The 16,406-nt window shown below is 50.0% G+C and overlaps 1 protein-coding gene and 1 non-coding gene across 2 annotated transcripts in view; both read left to right on the forward strand.

Annotated features, from left to right (window-relative positions):
- SHB (SH2 domain containing adaptor protein B) overlaps nucleotides 1–16,406 on the forward strand; it is a 153,436-nt gene that overhangs the window by 130,765 nt on the left and 6,265 nt on the right. The gene's annotated exons all lie outside the window — the stretch shown is intronic.
- Nucleotides 1,440–1,501, forward strand: LOC112135022 (U7 small nuclear RNA). The gene has a single exon (XR_002916342.1). It is a non-coding gene; the product is annotated as a U7 small nuclear RNA (small nuclear RNA).

Below are 16,406 nucleotides of genomic sequence, written 5' to 3' on the forward strand. Positions count from 1 at the left end.
GCCCAGATTTGCAATGGCAGTGGAAGCTCTTGTAAACTCTGAGAGGCTGCACAGATGCAGGTAGGGTCGTTTGCAGAGCCTTTGTGCTGTAGGGGCTTATTTTACTGATAGCTTGGTAAGCGATGCAAAGGCCCCACAGGAAACATGATTGGCCCTTACCTGGAGGCATTTGGTGGGGCTTGAAGCAACTAACTTCACTTGGTAAAATCCCAGTGTTAAGACAGGGCCTGACTGTTCCCCAGACCTTTGGGGAGTCAGAGCCCAAAGGGAGTTGAATCATCCAGGTCAAGACCCTGGTGGGGTCAACTGAGGCACAGGAAGGCAAGAGGACCTTCCTGAGGTCCTGTGGAAGGCTGCTGGTAGAGCCCCCAGAAGTCCCAGCTCCCACCCCAGGATTATCACCCTTTGGAGCCCCGTAAGCACGGTATTTTCTTCTCTCATTTTCTCCACAGACATTGTCAGTACTTGAGACAGATTTATAAAATCAGATGTCAAATTTTATAGCCCTCGTCTTCACTCCCGCAGTTCAAATGCTAGGGCTATAAAATGAGGTTTTGTTGTGTGTGTGGCACACTCGCACGCACGCGCCCTTGCCCTCTGTTGGAGCAGAGGCCGTTCCATCCGCGGGTCTATGTCTTGCACCTGCTCTTCTCTAGAAAGCTCCCCTGTGAGCAGTCTCCATCCTCCTTCCAGCACGAGTGTTTTCTGCCACTTTTAATAATGCTTTGCTTTTTTTTTTTTTTCTTATCTTTTTAAAGATTATTTCACCCAAGAGGAATATCAGAAACAATTGGGTTTGGCAAAGCCAGCTTATTCCAAATGCTTTAATTAAAACCATTTTTTAATTTTAATTTTATTTTATTTTTGCCATTTCCTTTGGAAAATCCACACTCTGCTTTTGGCCTCAGGCAGCTTGGAGATCACCCTGCCAAGTTTTAAGCACAGGCTTTCAGGGTGGGGCTTATAGACAAGTCAGCAGCATGGCTTTCACCACTGAGCTCTTATTGTGCCCTGGGCTGTCAGCTGGGTGAGGAGACAAAGACATGTCAGCCTCTAAGCTCACAGTCCAGACAAGGAGATAGGACAGTAGGGAAGTACTGTGATGGACAGAGGTGTGGCAGAAGACAAAGCGAGGGAGGAAGAAAGTAGTCTGAGTAGGGGCATCTTGGAAGTCTTCCTGGAGGAGGAGCCAGTTAAGGAGGACTTCAGATGTTAAGATGTTTGAGAGGAGAAAACTGGGGAAGTTATGGGGAAGCAACAGCGAAGTACAAGGACATTTAGGTTGGAGATTAGAGGAAAGGCCCTATGCAGTGTCCTTCCTCCCTAAGGTCCCAACTTGGCTAGGGTGGCCAGCTGTTCAGTTTTCCTTTGGAAGTGACAGAGCCTCTCTCTGTTTTGTAAAATGTCACCCAGTTTTTGTTTTGAGGTTGAGGTGCATAAAATGTTACAGCTCTTCTAGAATTTGTCTAGCAGATTTTCCAGTTTTTACTAGAAACCCCCCAGGAAAAAATCTAGGTACATAAACCCTGGGACCTTGCTTTCTAAATTTGCCATCTAACATCTGATTTTGACCCTCAGGGTTGTAGTGTGAAATAATTTGTCATCTGCTAGGAACCTTTCTTGGCTGAGCGTTCCTTTGGGAATGTGTCTTTCGGTCTCAACACCCCAGAGGGCCTGGCACATGATAGGTACTCAGGAAACATTTGGAGATTATATTTGAGAGAAAAATAATCACAACATTCAAAATGAGCCATGATTGTAATAAAATCAGATTGCAAAGGTCATCCCAGTCGGTAGCCGTATATCACATGCATGTACACATGTGTGTGGGAAAAATACAGGAAGGCACTATGCCAAATTGTGATTAACCACTATCTGTGGTGATGAAATGGCAGGTTTTTATCTTCTTTTTATTTTGGATTTGTGTTTTCTGGATTTTCCACAGTGAATCTCTTTTATAATGGTGTTTGGTTTGGTTTGGTTTGGTTTTTTGAGACAAGAGTCCCGCTCTGTCGCCCGGGCTGGAGTGCAATGGCGCTATCTCGGCTCACTGCAACCTCTGCCTCCCAAGTTCAAGCAATTCTCCTGCCTCGGCCTCCAGAGTAGCTGGGATTACAGGTGTGCACCACCACGCCCAGCTAATTGTTGTTTTTTTTTTTTTTTTTTTTTTTTTTTTTTTAGTAGAGACGGGGTTTCACCATGTTGGTCAGGCTGGTCTCGAACTCCTGACATCAGGTGATCTGCCTGCCTTGGCCTCCTAAAGTCGCCCGGCCTATAATAGAGATTTTTTTTTTCTTTAATGAGGCAAAGCAGGAAGCTCATTGGCTATGGAGTTAGGAAACGCATTTCTGGTTCCAGCTCTGTCTTGAGCTTTTCTTTGTAACTTCTCTGTGCCTCAGTTATTTGGGGGTACTTTAATTGGCTCGGTAGAGAAAGAGCATAGAGTATCGTGGCTAAGAAGGTAGACCACCTGGAGCTGGAATCCCTCCCTGGTTCAGATCTCGATTCTGCATCTTACTAGCTGTGTGGCCTCCCATTTCTGCATCTGTACAATGGGGAGAGTAATAGTTCCTACATCTCAGGATTGTTGTGAGGCATAAATGCAGTCATGGTCCAGGACCACGATTTTGTACACTCTGAAGCCCTAGTGAGCTCTCTCTCACTCCCCGCAGCAACTCACTTTACACTGAAGGAGACGGGCTTAGAGAGATGAGGGGCTCACCTGTGGCCACACCAGTGCTCTACATCCCAGCCCTCCATTCCTTCAACAACTCCCCACCACTTTCCAGTCTGCCAGAGAGCAAGCCGTGTGCCTGTCATTTCCTCCTGGCACTAAAGGCGTATGCCCCACCGAGGCCGAACACAACCTCGCAGGGAGAAACGCATTTGTACGGTGCCGGGCAGGCTTTTCTTAGCTCCTGGTATAGCTTGAACAGGCGTCTGCAGAGTGTACTCAGAGGCAGGAAGAATGATGCCAGTAACAGTGATTAGAAGCTCGAGGCAGTGTAGGATTCTGACACATCGATGGTAAGATGACTGAGGCAGCAAACGCAGGAGATGGTGTGACCCAGACACCCACATTTCAGACTCACAGTCTCCAAATATTCGCATAACTCCATGTTGAGTTCAGATTTTCAGGCTAGGAAAATACATTTTCCTGTTCTGAATTGCTCCAACCCTAACCAAAATGTCATCTCTGAAGAAGCTAGGGTTGCCTGTTTTACTTCTGTGGGATCTGTGTTTTCAGGAAGCAGTCAGTTCCTATAGTAAGTAACTTTGTGGAACTCAATTACTTGCAGACGTGCAGGGGGAAAAAGAAACAGCAATAATTAATGTGGTCAAACCCAAGCCAAATAATAAAATGAAAGCTTTGTTGTCTGTCAAGGCAGAAATCAATTTCATTAGGGAGCAAAGAGCCAGAGATTTAATTTTGAGAAAATTCTCCACCCTGTGGAAAGAGGTTGTCAAGAAGCTGCCAGAATGAATGTCCAACACGAGAGGATTTGCCCCCCAGAACCGTGACCACAAAGAGCTGACAGTGACCTTTCAACGTTCCATTTCCAAACCTTCCAAGTGTGGCCAAAGCCAGTGGCTTTTGCTTCTTTAAATTCTTGGACCCAACTGTACACAGTGGCTCACGCCTGTAATCCTAGCACTTTGGGAGGCCAAGGCAGGAGGATCGCTTGAGCCTAGGAGTTCAATACCAGCCTGGGCAACATAGTGAGACGCGGTCTTTACAGAAAAAAAAAAAAATTAATTAGCTGGGCATGGTGGCTCACACCTGTAATCCTAAACTACTCAGGAGGCTGAGGCAGGAGGATCACTTAAGCCCAGGAGTTAGAAGTTACAGTGAGCTATGAATGTGCCACTGCACTCCAGCCTGGACAACAAAGCAAGACCCCCATCCTTTCCTACCACAGAAAACCTCTCGGCCCCATGCCCCTTTTGGGGTGGTCAAGAGGTGAGTGTTACTATACCTGATGACACTTGCATGTCAATAAGACCCTGTCTCTCGGGACTTGGGAGGGGCTGGTGGGGGGGGACTCAGGAGGTCCGCAGACCCCAAAAAGGAGTTCAACCGAAGCTCAGGAGTATCTGTGTTAATGACGGAGTTGTGTCCAGCCAGAAGGGCTGATGGCCAAGCTGGACAGACTGCACGGGACCCTGTTTAGTTGCTGGCTCCCACCGTGTGAGAGATGGTGACTGCCTGGGGAACGGGCAGCAGAAGCAACCAGGATGGGAAAGGACAGGAAATTCTGCCCCAGGGGCACAGCTGGAAAAGAGCAGCCCAGGTCTTCCTGTCTCTGAGGGACCTTCGCAGGGCAGAAGCAGGAGCCAGAGCTCGGAGCTGGGCTAACCTCAGCAAGCTGTAGTTAGCCACATTTCAGCTCAGGACATGGAAGAACTTAACCATGGGCAAAGCTGTCTGTTTGGAAGGGGTTGTCTTGGTGGGGAATGAGCCCTCTGGTGATGGTGGTAAGTAGCAAAGCTGGACAGTAAACATTGCAGATATTACAGAGGAGTTTCCATCATTAGATGGAACTAGAATGATGGTTCTCAAACTTGAACATGCATCAGAATCTCTTAGAGGGCGAGTTTAAATCAGATTTTGGTTGCAAAGAGACCCGGGGGGGGCCACAGGCTTAACAAGTAAGTCTCTGGGTACTGGTGGACATTCTAGGACACACTTGAATTAACTCTATTTTTTAAAAACCTCCACTCCTCTTCCAGCCCTGGGGCTCCAGGGTGTCTGTAATGAGGGCGAGTCCTTTTGTTTAATATCCTTCCTTCCCATGTGGTATGAGCATCTCCTATGTGCCAAGCTTCAAAGGTTGTCTCTTCATCATGTAGATGGGGAAAAACAAGGCCTGAGAAGGCAGAAGCCAGGACCCCAACACCCAGTTCTGAGCTCTTTACTTAGCTTTCAGTGGACTTCGGGGAACATTGTAAACTATTCTCTATTTCACAGATGAAGAAACTGAGGCCTAGATTCCCAAGAACTATTGGGAGTTTTTCCACCAGGAACCACGGTCATTCATATAATTTGCAAAAGGTCCTTGGCAGGGTTTCTGGGTGGTTCCCAGTCAACCCGATGCCTTTGAAATTCCAGGGAGGAAAGACCACCCTCAGGTCAGACGCAGTGGCCTTTGAGCAGGCAGATCTGTCTTACTTTGCAGTTTTAAAAGGCCCCTCTGGGTTTTTTTTCTTCTTTTCAAATAAAGTTTATTGTGTATAATGAAGATATATACCATGATGTTATAGAATACAGATAGATAGTAAGAAGGTTACTATAAGCTAGATGCAGTACCTCATGCCTATAATCTCAGCGCTTTGGGAGGCCAAGGCAGGAGAATTGCTTGAGCCTGGGAGTTCAAGGCTAGCCTGGGCAACATAGTGAGACCTCGTTCCTATAAAAAGTTTTAAAAATTAGCCAGACATGGTGGCACACCCCTGTTGTCCTAGCTCCTTGGGTGGCTGAGGCAGGAGGATTCCATGAGCCCAGGCATTTGGAGTTACAAAGTGAGCTATGATTTCACCACTGCTCTCCAGCCTGGGCGACAGAGCAAAACAAAAAAGGTTCCTATAGTGAAACAAATTAACATATCCCTCACCTTATATAGTTACTTTTTTCTTTTTTTTTTTTTGCAGGGGGTGGGGGTGGGCGGGCTAGAGCAGCTAACATCTACTCATTTAGCATGAATCCCATATGAAGTACAATTTGTTTATTACCTGTGGTCCTCGTGTTGTGCATCAGCTCTCTAGACTTGTTCATCCTGCATGTCTGCTCTCTGCATGTACCCTCTGACCTACACCTCCCCACCCTGCCCCAAGGACCCACTGCTTTTTTCTCTATCTCTACATATTTGAATTTGTTTTAGATTCCACATGTAAATGAGATGGATCATACAGTATTTTTCTTTTTTCTTTTTTTTTTTTTTTTTGAGATGGAGTTTCACTGTTATTACCTAGGCTGGAGTGCAGTGGCGTGATCTTGGCTCACTGCCACCTCTGCCTCCTGGGTTCAAGTGATTCTCCAGCCTCAGCCTCCCGAGTATCTGGGATTACAGGCACCCGCCACCATGCCTGGATAATTTTTGTATTTTTAGTAGAGACAGGGTTTCACCGTGTTGGCCAGGCTAGTCTCGAACTCCTGACCTCAGGTGATTCACCCATCTTGGCCTCCCAAAGTGCTGGGATTACAGACGTGAGCCACCACACCCGGCCATATACAATATTTTTCTTTCTGTATCTGGCTTATTTCACTGCCCCTAATGTCCTCCAGACCTATTCCTGTGTGGTGAATGACAAGATCTTTTTTAGGGCGGAATAGTATTCTATCATACATACGCCACAGTTTCTTTATCCATTCACCCTTGACAGACCTTCAGTTGTTTTCATATGCTGACTGTTGTGAATGGCGCTGCGGTGAACATGGAGTGCAGATGTCTTTACAAGATGGTGATTTTATTTCCTTTGGGTATATGCCCAGAAAAGGGATCGCTAGGTCATACTGTAGTTCTACTTCTAATTTCCTTACAAACCTCCTTACTGTTTTCCATAATGGCTGTACCAGTCTACATTCCCACCAACAGTATATGAGTTTCCTTTTTTCCACATCCTCGCCAACATTTGTTATCTTTTGACTTTTTGATAATAGCCATTCTACTGGGTATGAAGTGATACCTCATAGTGGTTTTGACTTGCATGTCCCTGATGATTGCTGATGTTGAACACGTTTTCATAACCTGTCAGCCATTTTTTTATGTCTTCTTTGGAGAAATGTCTATTCGGGTCTTTTGCCCATTTTATAATCAGGTTATTTGTTTTTTCACTATGGAGTTATGTGAGTCCTTTATAAATTTTGGATGTTAACCCTTTATCAGATATATGGTTTGCAAGTATTTTTTCCCAGTCTGTAGGCTGCCATTTCATCTTATTGTTTCCTTTACTGTACAGGAGCTTGGATGTAGTCCCATTTATTTATTTTGAGCTTTTGATATGATATCCAAAAAAATCATTGCCAAGGTCAGTGTCCAGGAGATTTTCCCCTAGGCTGTAAGAGTTTTATAGTTTCTGTTTTTATGTTTAGGTCTTTTATCCATTTTGAGTTGATTTTTGTGTATAATAGAAGATATGGATCCAGTTTCATTCTTTTGCATGTGGAAATCTAGTTTATTAGCACCATTTATTGAAGGGATTATCTTTTCTCCATTGTGTCTTCTTGGTACCCTCATCAAAAATTAGTTGACCCATATGTGTTTGGATTTGTTTCTGGGGTCTCTATTCTGTTCCACTGGTCTATGTGTCTGTTTTTATGCCAGTATCATACTGTTTTGATTACTATAGCTTTGTAATACAATTTCAAATCAGGAAGTGTGATGCCTCCAACTTTTTTTTTCTTCTTCAGCATTTTTTGGTTACTCAGGGTCTTTTATGGTTCCACATGAATTTTAGGATTGTTTCTTCTTTTGCTGTGAGGAATGACATTGGGGTTTTGATAAGGATTGTTGAGTTTCTCATCTTTACTTTTTTTCTTAAATAAAACTGTAAGTTGGATAAGGTGCTTTGTGGATAGTGAGTCTGCTTCATTGCTGTGCTGGTGAACACCCTTGGTCAGTTGGTTAGGAGGCCCCCACCAGGGTGGGCCAGGAAGACTGGTGAGGGTGAGCACCGTGCTTTAGCAAGAGCCATGGGGTGACTCAGGATGAGAAATAAGGAGCAGGGGGCATTGTTGCTTCCTTCCCGTCTCCCCTCCCTGCATGTCCCCTCCCCCTGCCACATCCACCACCCCAGCTTCTCACACCCCATTACTGCAGACTCAGTCTGCTGGTCTTGCCAGAGAATCCTCCACAGTAGAGGCCTGGGGCAGGGGCTGTATTGCAGAAAGAGAGCAAACCTCTGCCCTTCTCTGAGCCTCAGTGTCATCTGTAAAATGATGGCAGGGAACCAAATGATCTCAGAGTATCTGGTTGGTGTCTTGTCTCCCTCAGAAATGTTGCATATAGAGCAGTGCACACAGTAGACACTTAATAAATGCCATTGACCATCTGTGACCAGTTTCCTGTTTAGTTCCTTTTCTGCTTTGTTTTTTGAGACAGGGTCTCACTCTGTCGCCCAGGCTGGACTGCATTGGTGTGAACACAACTCACTACAGCCTTAGCCTGCCAGGCTCAAGCAATCCTCCCACCTCAGCCTCCCAAGTAGCCAGGACTACAAGCGTGTGCCACCATGCCCAGCTAATTTTTAAATTTTTAAATTTTAAAATTAAATTTAAAAATCAGAGATGAGGTCTCACGATGTTGCCCAGGCTGGTCTCAGAAACTACTGGGCTCAAGAAATTCTCCCGCCTTGGCCTCCCAAAGTGCTGGGAGTGTGTGAGCCACCATGCCCAGCTTCCTTTTCTGTTTTCATGTGGATCCTGTGTGCAACAATGTGCCTTAGAGACTGTGGTGAAAGAACACTTGATGTTTCAGGAAATCGATCTCAGGGCAGTAAACGCCTTGCCCCATGTCACCCAGCCACAGAGCTGGGCCAGAACCCAGGTATCCCACCCCAGCCAGGCAGGCTGCCCAACTGGAGGAGATACTCCTGCAGCCACATCCATGGCTTCTGGGCTGCCAATGCAGCCATGAATGACAGAGCAGATGGACGGGGAGCCTAGCTCAGTGCTCAGCCCAGACAGCACAGAGCCAGCCAGGTGCACCAGACACACCAGACAGGTGGCCACTGGTGCAGTGGCTCCTGCCCAGCAGGTGAGAACAAGACCCACGCCAGGACCCTGAGTCCTGCACTGGCGTCAGTATTTTCTGAAAGGCACTGTTCTTCATTTAAAAATTTAAAAATGCATTAAGCTGGAATCTAGTGCCAGCCCCTGTTTCACGTTATACTTATCTGAGGGACCTGCCAAAGAGTGCAGATTTGTACCCAGGTGACCAGGCTCCAGCGACATCCTGCACACTCGGCGGCACCTCCGCACCTGGTGAGCCTTGCTTCTCTGCTGTCCAGACCTCAGACTACCCTTGTGGGTGAACAGTGGAAGCTCTGCTTCCCAGATGAGGGACCTGAAGCTCAGACCAGGCACAGTTCAGGGTAGGGACTCAGATACAGGTCTGGGTGGCCCTGAGCCTGGGCTGCGTCCAGCACCATCCTCAAGCACCCCAAGGCCCACCCCCTTCTCCAGCCCTGCCTGGGTCAACCCCAGGGTGCTGGCCCCCCTTGGCCTATAAAAGCCACTATGCGCTCCAAGTCCTCCCCGCGGCAGCTGGGGCTTCCCCCGAGGCTGCCTTGGCCCAGCCTCTGCATGGTCCTGCTCTGGAGTCTCCTCAGATGTGGTACATCCCCCACCATGTGCTGCTCAGGTGGGACTGGGGGGTCCTGTCCTTGGAAACAGCCTGGAGCCCTCTGGAACCAAGCCATTTGGCAGATTCTGCTCTGTGTCTTAAACCTTTACATAAGGGGCCGGGCGAGCCAGGATTCATCAGACGTTCACACTTCATGTGGAGGTTCTCATCTGCCCCTCACCATAGCCGCGAGGGTGGACTCTGGTTATTCCCATGTTGTGGATGAAGAATTTGAGGCACTGGCCGTCTAGTGAGTGGTGTGGCTTTAGCCTAGGCCCTGTTGGAAGCTGGGCTACATTATTCTTTGTTGTGGGGGCTGTCCTGTGCATTGTAGGATATTTAGCAGCATCCCTGGCCTCCTCTTACAAGATGCTAGTAGCACCCATGTGTCAAGACATTGCTGAATATTCCCCAGGGAAGAGGGAGTGCAAAATTGCCCCAGGTAGGAGCCACTGCTTTAAGGAGCCTAAGGGCTCCGACAGCCTTGTCCTCAGTAGGAATAGATCACCCTTGGCCTGGATTCTGTCCATCCTGTTGGCACAGGCATGAGAAGCCTGCTTTTGTCATTTTGCTGTCCCCAAGCCTAGAATCCAGTGTGGCCAGTGTACCCACCTGTCTCCCTCCATGAGGGGAGCCATTCTGCCCTGCCGTGTTCCTCCTGCTGGGGTGCTCCCACCCCCCCTGGCATGTCCGTCACTGGCTTGAGAACTCAGCACTGAAGGGATCCCCTCCAGCCTTTCCAGAGGGAGACGCTGAGGCCCAGGGAGAGGGGACTTACCCAGCCACTGATATCAGTCAGAGGGGATCAGACTTTGAACTTCCTCCCTTTGTGGGGCACCCAGGCCTGAAGAGTGGAGAAAAATAATTCCGACACACATAGGCCTTCATGTTCCTAGAAAAGTCCTCAATTAGAGGTAGAAAAAAAAAAAAGAAAGAAAGGAAAAGAAAGAAGCCCTAGACCCTGTTTTCCCTTCCTGAAGCTTTGGCAGCATTTCACCATCCCCCTCTGCTTCTGCGTCCAGCCCTCCTTGCAGTTTCCATGTGCACTTGGCTGAGGCTGGTGGGAACCCTGAGGGGGGACTACAAAAGGCATCCAGCGGGATCCACCCACCGAGTGTCATTGCCTTCCCACTTACACACCCCTGGTAATGGGAGGCTCACTCCCTCAGCCTGAGCGCTCATCATTTAAAAATCTCTTGTCTGATAATGTATTGGTTTTATCCTGAGAAAATTGCCCAAAATGGGTTTTTTGGGCAAACTGCTTTGTTTGCTAAAACTAGCCTTATGCCTCTACATGTTCGCCAGGAGAGGCATCTGCCAGCTCTCCTGCCTAGAGATGGCTTTTTGTCATGATTTACTGAAGGCCTTCACCCTGGGCCACCAACTTAGAGCTTGAGAAATGCCCGGGCGTCTCGGGTAGGCTAATTGCTGCTGATGTGTTTATTGAAAGTCTAATTATTTGGTTGTGAATCACATCATTTCACTCAGCAGCGTTTACATCGAGACGTTTGTTCACAATAACTTGGTGTGTGTGTCTTTGGCTTGTCACTGTGAAGGCTGCTTTGGAAGCTGTGGGCGGGATACAGGTGTTGGCCGCGTGGCCTCCTAAAGCTCCTTTATCCCAGCTCCCTTGACTCTTAGAACATCTCAGCTAGAAGGAGCCTCCATGCCCTCTGCTCCATGCCTCAGAAAGTTGGAGAACCCAGTCACACAGTGAGATGCACTTACATCCTGGTCCCCTGGCTCGGGAAGCCCTGATAGCCTTGCACAGTGACTGGGCAAGTTGCTTCTCCCTCAGGCCCTTAGTCTTCTCATCTGTGCAGTGGGTATCTTGCATATAATGCCAGCCCTCCCAGCTTCCTTGGGAGGCCACAAGTTAGTCCAGTCATGGACCAAGGGAGCATTTAAGGTCTTCTCAGCCATGCCAGAGGTAGGCCAGGCCCTGCGTGAGTGGGATCTGCCTGGGCTCTGGGTGAGTAATTGGACCACAGAGGTGGACTGTTGAAATATTTGCTGCGGTGAAGCCATATCTCTCACAGTGTTGGGGCAGTGTCTGTAGGGGAGTAGCCCAGGTCCACGCTACAGCTCTCCATGCATTTGGGATTCTTGGCTTTCCGCTAAGATAGCAGTGCTCTCTCTTTGCTGAATGCTGTACTGAAACAGTGGCCTAATTCTCTTCAGTGAGATCTCCACCCACTCTTTTGTCTACCACACATTGAGGGAGAATGGAGTCGTGTCTGCCTGGCAGGTGGGCACCCACTCTGGCTCTGTGAAGATTCAATGGACTTGTGTTTAGTCTCACTTCCCACCTCAGTGGCTGCATAGTCCCAAGCCAGTCACTTGAGCCCTCTGACTCTGTTTCCCTACCTGGAATCTGTAGGCCCATCTCTTGGTGTTGCTGTGAGGAGGTACATAGAGCTCTCAGCAGCATGGCCACAGTCGGTAAGATGGGTAATGCTGTGCTTCTCGAATCTTCTAGCACTAGTGTTGCTGAAGTGGCTGCATCCTTCTCGCAGGTGTGAGGAGAGTTTCTTTAGAGGCATAGACCTAGCAAAATGTCCCACTTCGCTGGAGGTCAAAGAGGCGGCAGGAGGAGAGCAGAGGTTGTGAGTCATAAAGGCACTGCTTTCAAGAGGCAGAATTGCCATCCTCAGGGTGGGGTTATGGCAGGAACTACCCATTTTGCAGGCTTGAAGGTGACCACGGAGGTAGCTTGCCAGGTCACCCTCCAGGCTGGGTCTCTCACCCACATCACAGCAGGTTAGCATTAGAGCTGGGCCTGACTCCCTTCGATTCCGCACAAACTTCCCTGTTTGCTTCCACCCTGTTGGAAGCAAGTACATGTCTTTGGGGGTGGAAGGGCCCTGCCCCATGCCAAGCATAGAGGCGGTGCTCCCAGGGCTCAGAGTGTGAGCACTCACTGCCCTGCTCACTAAGGCCAAGGGACCTGCGACACCTCCCTCCCCTGAGAATTATCTGGCAACTGATGGTTGAGTGCACTTTAAATGCACAAGCTCATTCTGTCGCTCCTTCCACTGATCTGGCCCAGGAATCTTCGCACAATGTAAGATTTAAATGTTTAAAATGGCCCAACGGCATTGTGCCACATTCTTTGGGGTAATTGAAAATAAAATCATAAGAAAGAGTGGGGGTAAAAAATACCAATAAAATAGCCCAAGAAGAAGAAAAGACGCAGCCACTTAGAGCCCGAGTAGGGAGGGGCAGGGCCAGCGCTCACCTTACCCCTTCAAGAAGACCATGATTTTGCAAGGGAACTTGTCTCACATTCATGTTTTATTTAGGCCTGGGCAGGGGGCACTGGGCGGCTGAGTGGCCTCAGGAATAAGTCCTTTCCAAATCCTAAGGGAAGAGGGCTCTGGCGCATTCTTCCCTGCGGCCTCCCTGCGGGAGACTTTCTGATGTGAAAAGCTTGTGCCTGTGTACTCACCTTGCAGGGATGACCCTCCAGAAGCTCCCCAGTCCTTCCCACTCTGCCAGTTCTCACTGGCTCATCCTGGGACTGTTGCTGACTGGAGAAAGCATCCACTGTGTCCAGCCTCAGAGTGGGCAGCTTCTCCCTTTGCTGGGCCGCAGTCAGGGACAAGGTCGGCCAGCCACCAGCCTGCCCTGGGGAGCTTACATCTGGAGGGGAGGACGCATGGGGCCTCATTGCCCCGGCTCTGGGCAGACCCTGGTGGGTGGGTGGGTGGGTGGATGGATGGACGGATAGATGGGTGGATGGGTGATGGGCACAGTGCCCCAGCTGTGTGCCAGGCACGTATGTGTGCCCAGAGGCCAGAGGGGGCTAAGGCTCAGCCTGCTGAGAAACATCACAATGGGCTGACAGGATTCTCAACCTCCAGTTCTCACGAAGCTGCAGGGAAGGGAAGCCAGATCATGGGGCAGGAAGAGGCCAACGGGTAGCTGAGCAGAGGAAGATGAGGCTGTGGTGGGAGCTTCAGGGCCCTGAATGCCAGGCTTTGGAGTTCAACAAACACAGGTTCAAATCCTAGCCCTACCGTGTCCCATGAGACACAACCTTCCTGAGCCTCAGTTTCTCCATCTATAAACAGTGATCATTCTAACAACTTACAGTTGTTTGCTCTACAGTTTAAATGAGATAATATGTGGCAACAGCTCAGCTCAGAGCCCAGTACCCAGTAGGGGCTCTTGAAGTACTGGGTGTCGTTACATCTGTTTTGGCCATGGGGAGCCTTAGATGGTTTTGACCTGAGGGCTAATGTTCTGGGGACATCTGGGTCAGGACAGCAGCTCCCCATGTACCTTTCAAGCTAAGGTAAACCAGAAATCCCCTCTGTGTCTGGAGTCCTATAACTGGGTCCCACACGTTAGTCCCAAAGGCCAATTTCCATCCTTCTCTTGCATAAATATTATATGCAAGTATTTTTAAGTCATTTCATCATGAAAAGAAGCAATTTAACATAACTATTACCCAGGATTCTTCATGAAATATGCATCAAGCAATTAGGTCTAAAAGCGAGAGGTGAGGCCTCGCACCCTGCTCGGCGGCCGGCAGCTGCAGGCTGAGTAATGTTTTATTAAAGCCTGTGATTGCGCTGCGAGGTGGGGCCTGTTATTAGCCCTGCGTGCCCGGCACGTTTGATAATCCTGATGATGAGGAGGTGCTTTTTGTGATGATAATGAGCGATCTGAACGCCTGTGACAGCTCCAGCACCCCGGCCTCTGCCAGCCTTACAAGACTCATTAGACAGGTCATCCACCAGAGACTCCTCTCATTGTGACTTTGCCCTTGCAAGATGTCCTGTCAAAGGAGACGGGGCTGATGCAGGAGCTTGGCAGGCACAGCAGCCTGTTGAAGCTCCCCGGAGGCAATGCCCTCCCTGAACGACGATGGTGCTGATGATGGTGCCAAGGTGCGGAAGCCCACGCTGCCTTGAAGAAGGGTGGGAGGAGGTGTGGCCCGGAGCCCGGCTCACCTGGCTCGGGATGCAGGGCCAGGGCTCTGGGTTCACCTGCAGCCTGCCTTGCTGCGCACCTTGGGCCAGGGTAGTGTACTCTCTGGCCTCAGTTTCCTCCACAGTACCCCAGGGGAGTGAGAGGTGACCCCCAGGCTGCTTGCAGCTCAGAATACATGCTGCCCGGAGCAGCCATACTCCTTGCCTGATGAACCCCTCTGTTCTCCACAGAAATGCTCATGCTTCCTTTGCTCATGTTCGCGTCTCCTTTTGTGTGAAGGTGGGAGTCACTGAAGCCACTCCTGGCAGCTGCTTTTAAATCTTCAACTGTTAGGTGGCATCTCCCTCATGGGGACCTTAATCAATGAGAATGTATTGTCACAGCACATCTCCTGGTGTGTGTGGACAAGGCGTCACCTGACCCTTGCATTGGTCGAGGATTGGCAGATAGTCTCGGGACCTCGGACCCCTGGGGGGTGGTCACCACCCTGCCTCCCAGGCTGGGGGGCTCCACCAATCAGAACATGCCATTTCCAATCCTCGGCACAGCCCCTTGTGTGGGTGCCACACATTGTCATTTACTCCCAGCCCCTCTGCTGTCTCTGACCTGCCGTCAGCCCTGCACCATGGGCGCTGTGGAGGTGGAAAATCAGCGTGGAAGGGATGTTTGCTCAGGGTCTGACGCCTCTCACCCACCCCCCTGCCTGGCTTCACATGGAGCACTGAGGGTTATATGAGGCCCTCTCTTAGGTCTGGGGAGTGGTGAGGTCAGGAGCACTGACTCTGTGCATCTGCTGCTGATGATCACTGTGTGACCTTGGGCCAGACACCTCCCCTTTCTGCACCTCGGTGCTTCAGGACATAGAGCCTGGCCTATGGGAAGGATTGTTCCTGAAGGCAATCCTGGCCAATTCCCCAGTGAAAGCAGGACTGGAGGTGAGGGCAGCGGTGGAGGGAAGGTGTGAGGCTGCTTGCAGACCCCTCCCTGCAGGAAGCCCTCAGCGGGTAGGCTGCAGATTATGTTTTACACATGTGGAATCCAGGACCTAGGGCTGGAAGCACCCCCCAGGGTCATCTAGTCAGCCTCCCTGTGGATGCAGTGGGAGAAGGGACAGAGCCCAGCAAGGCACAAGGACAGCCTGAGGGCCAGGGAATCCACAGGGTGCAGTGCTTGAGCCCGGGAGGGTCAGCATGTGAACGTGCCTTTCTCCCTCTGCCTGAGAATGGTCAGGCCACAGACTAGGGGTTCATGGAGCCCAAGTGCTGGTCCCAGCTCTGCCTTGGTCTCTGAGCTTTGTGACCAGCCTGCCCCATCGGCACAGCCTGGCTCAGGGTGGTAAACTCGTGGGTGCTTACACAGGCGAGACAGGAGTGTGTTGGGGGGGATAAACAGCAGGCTCAGACAGGCAGGAGGGACTTCCAGGGGACATCTAGACTCTTCTCAGCCTGGCAGCTGCCCCACCTCGCTATCTGTCGGCAGCCAAGGTACAGAGGACATTGCATGGCTTTTAATACTTGGTGGCCATTCTAAGCCCCTAACCTGGGAACAGAGCTTAGCTTCTGCTTCGGACTCTGTCAGAGCCATTGCTGCCATCACTGTCCACTTCCCTTGCCAGATGCCGTAGAGCAAATTCATGTGAAATGTCGCCTTCACCCATGTGAGTTACTCTCCTAACCTTGAAAATGAAACTGGCTCGCTCCCCTGCAGCTTCATACCTGCACACTGGCAGACTCAGTTCCCACCAGTGGCTGTGACCCTCTGCCTGACACCTCCTCCACTCTGTCCTCCAGGTATAGATCTGTGAGAATCACAAAGCCTGGTGGTCCAGCACCCCAAAAACGTAAGGCCACTCAGTGCATGCACGCAGAGGGGAATGATGTGCCCAGGGTCACACCCTCCTCCCTGCTGAGTGTCCCTGGCACCTGCAGCCCCTCCTTACCAGCCCTGCCCTCTTGTCCACCCACACCCCTTCTCCAGGCAAAGCTGGGCATGTGGCTCTGAGAGCTCAGGTTGTTAACTCTTCTGCTGTTTTCTCAGCCACACAGTTTCAGCGCGTTACTTAAGCAATCACAGCCCTTTCCAAACTGGCACAGATCTGTGGTCTCTTCGGCGTGGTGGGTAGATGAG

The sequence above is a fragment of the Pongo abelii genome, chromosome 13 (assembly GCF_028885655.2).
Source record: "Pongo abelii isolate AG06213 chromosome 13, NHGRI_mPonAbe1-v2.0_pri, whole genome shotgun sequence".
In the NCBI taxonomy this organism is placed as follows: Eukaryota; Metazoa; Chordata; class Mammalia; order Primates; family Hominidae; genus Pongo; species Pongo abelii.